This window comes from Theropithecus gelada, chromosome 19, assembly GCF_003255815.1.
Source record: "Theropithecus gelada isolate Dixy chromosome 19, Tgel_1.0, whole genome shotgun sequence".
Classification (NCBI taxonomy): Eukaryota; Metazoa; Chordata; class Mammalia; order Primates; family Cercopithecidae; genus Theropithecus; species Theropithecus gelada.
The window spans coordinates 23722025-23725282 of NC_037687.1; the positions used below are offsets into that span (position 1 = coordinate 23722025).

The 3258-nt window shown below is 46.5% G+C and overlaps 1 pseudogene; it reads left to right on the forward strand.

Moving 5' to 3' along the window:
• The first annotated feature begins 1253 nt into the window (after positions 1–1253).
• Positions 1254–2262, forward strand: LOC112613265 (annotated as a pseudogene).
• The last annotated feature ends 996 nt before the right edge of the window (positions 2263–3258 follow it).

The window sequence follows — 3258 nt, forward strand, 5'->3', positions numbered from 1 at the left end:
AAGCGATTCTCCTGCCTCAGCTGGAGAATGTTGCTCAGGCTGTCTCAAACTCCTGGGCTCAAGCAATCCACCTGCCTTGGCCTCTCAAAGTGCTGGGATTATAGGCGTAAGCCACCATGCCCAGCCTATATTTGATATGATTCTGTTTTTAAAATGATTCAACAATAGTGTAAAAACCTCCCTGATTTTTGAACACACAATGTGAAAAATGCTTTCAAATTAAAAAGATGAGCTCAGCCTTCCTTAGATTAATTTTGTGCATTAAATGTCACTGTTATAAATATATCTCAGAGACTGTCCACTTTTACAGGATGGTGATGTGTCAATATCTTCAGTGTCCATAATTTGTTCTTGCGCCCAGAAGAAACACTGATCTAATTCTCTTGGAATAATTATATAGTACGCCCTAATAGAGCATTCTGTTTTCTTCTTATTAGATAGTGTTAGTCACTGTAGTAAATTCCCCATCATTGTTTAGTCCTACAATCAATGACTTCTGCTTTCCTTTCATACTTTCCTGAAGGTTACCTGGAAACTACAGGCCAGAAATTGGGTCTTGGACAACGGAGAGTCAAAGTGCCTTGATGAATAGACAATACCTGATACCCTGAGCTATTGACACTTCAAGAAATAGACTCATTGGGTTCAGGCTTTCCCATGTGTATGAGTCTGTTTTCACGCTGCTGATAAAAGCATACCCAAGATTGGGTGATTTATAAAGAAAAAGAGGTTTAATGGACTTTACAGTTCCACGTGGGGCTGGGGAGGCCTTCCAATTATGGCAGAAGGCGAAAGGCACATCTTACATGGCAGCAGGCAAGAGAGAGAACTTGTGCAGGGAAACTCCCCCTTATAAAACCATCAGATTGGGCCGGGCGCAGTGGCTCAAGCCTGTAATCCCAGCACTTTGGGAGGCCGAGACGGGCGGATCACGAGGTCAGGAGATCGAGACCATCCTGGCTAACACAGTGAAACCCCGTCTCTACTAAAAAAATACAAAAAACTAGCCAGGCGAGGTAGCAGGCGCCTGTAGTCCCAGCTACTCGGGAGGCTGAGGCAGGAGAATGGCGTGAACCCGGGAGGCGGAGCTTGCAGTGAGCGGAGATCGCGCCACTGCACTCCAGCCTGGGCGACAGAGCAAGACTCCGTCTCAAAAAAAAAAAAAAACCATCAGATTGGCTCTCTGCTCCTCCTGTTCAACAGACAGCCGCATCTTCTTGTGCATTGCCAGCCACGTACGTCCCTGAGACACTATGGTGAAGTTGAAGGCTGGAGTCAATGGACTTGTTGGAATTGGGATCCTGGTCACCAGGGTTGCTTTTAACTCTAGTAAAGTAGATATTGTTGCCATCAATGACCCCTTCATTGACCTCAACTATGTGGTCTACATGTTCCAGTATGATTCCACCTATGGCAAATTCCATGGCACCATCAAGGCTGAGAACAGGAAGCTTGTCATCAATGAAAATCCCATTACCATCTTCCAGGTGCAAGACCCCTCCAAAATCAAATGGGGCGATGCTGGCGCTGAGTCCATCATGGAGTTGACCAGTGTCTTCACCGCTATGAAGAAGGCTGGGGCTCGCTTGCAGGGAGGAGCCAAAAGGGTTATCATCTCTGCCGCCTCTTCTGATGCTCCCATGTTCGTGATGAGCATGAACCATGAGAAGTATGACAACAGCCTCAAGATCATCAGCAATGCCTCCTGCACCACCAACTGCTTAGTGCCCCTGGCCAAGGTCATCCATGACAACTTTGGTATTGTGGAAGGACTTATGACAATAGTCCATGCCATTACTGCCACCCAGAAGACTGTGGATGGCCCCTCTGGGAAACTGTAGCATGATGGCCGCGGGGCTCTCCAGAATATCATCCCTGCCTCTACTGGCACTGCCAAGGCTGTAGGCAAGGTCATCCTTGAGCTGAATGGGATGATCACTGGCATGGCCTTCCATATCCCCACTGCCAACGTGTTGGTCACGGACCTGACCTGCCATCTGGGAAAACCCTGCCAAATATGATGACATCAAGAAAGTGATGAAGCAGGCATTGGAGGGCCTCCTCAAGGGCATCCTGGGCTATGCTGAGCAGCAAGTCGTCTCCTCCAACTTCGACAGTGACACCCACTCTTCCACCTTCGATGCTGGGGCTGGCATTGCCCTCAACAACCACTTTGTCAAGCTTATTTCCTGGTATGATGATGAATTTGGCTACAGCAACAGGATGGTGGACCTCATGGCCCACATGGCCTCCAAGGAGTAAGACCCCCAGACCACCAGCCCCAGAGACAGCATGAGAGGAAGACAGAGGTCCTCACTGCTAGGGAGTCCCTGCCACACTCAGTCCCTCACCACACTGAGAATCTCCCTTCCTCACAGTTTCCATGCAGATGCCCTGAAGAGGGAGGGGTCTAGGGAGCCACACTTTGTGGTGTACCATCAATAAAGTCCCCTGTCCTCAGCCAAAAAAAAAGAACAAAAAAGCCATCAGATCTTGTGAGAACAGCACGAGAAAGACCTGCCCCCATGATTCAATTACCTCCCACCGAGTCCCTCCCACAGCACATGGGAATTGTGGAAGCTACAATCCAAGATGAGATTTCGGTGGGGACACAGGCAAACCATATCACCATGTAAACCAGCATTGTCACCTCAAGTAGACACCTGTGATATTTTGTACCAGAAGTAGAAACAGGATTTTCAGACTTCTTTCTAGTCCATAAGTAGATTATTTCATGACGACTAACTCTGTATTTGATAAAAAAAAAAAAAAAAGACTCCTATTTACATAGAACAAAATGAAACCTATGAAGGAAATCTACTTGTGGTTATTTATTTTTAATATTATTGAGAATTGCTTTACAAATGTCCTTCCTTTTTATGGGCATAGGAAGAAGCTCTTTTCCTTTCTTTGTGACCCACTGACAACTTTCAATTTAACATTTATACTTGTGGAAATTGGAATGAAAGCCTTTCAGTAGTAGTTTTCCATCTGACTCTTCCAAATTCTGGAAAACATATCCAGTGTCAAATCTCAATATAAATTATAAACTGTCCGGGTGCGGTGGCTCACGCCTGTAATCCTAACACTTTGGAAGGTAGGGGTAGGATGATGTCTTGAGCCCAGGAGTTTGAGACCAGTCTGGGCCATATAGCGAGACCCCATCTCTACAAAAAATAATTTAAAAAAAAAATTAGCCAGGCGAGCCAGCTGTAGTCCCAGCTCAGGAGGCTGAGGTGGGAAGATTGCCTGAGCCTA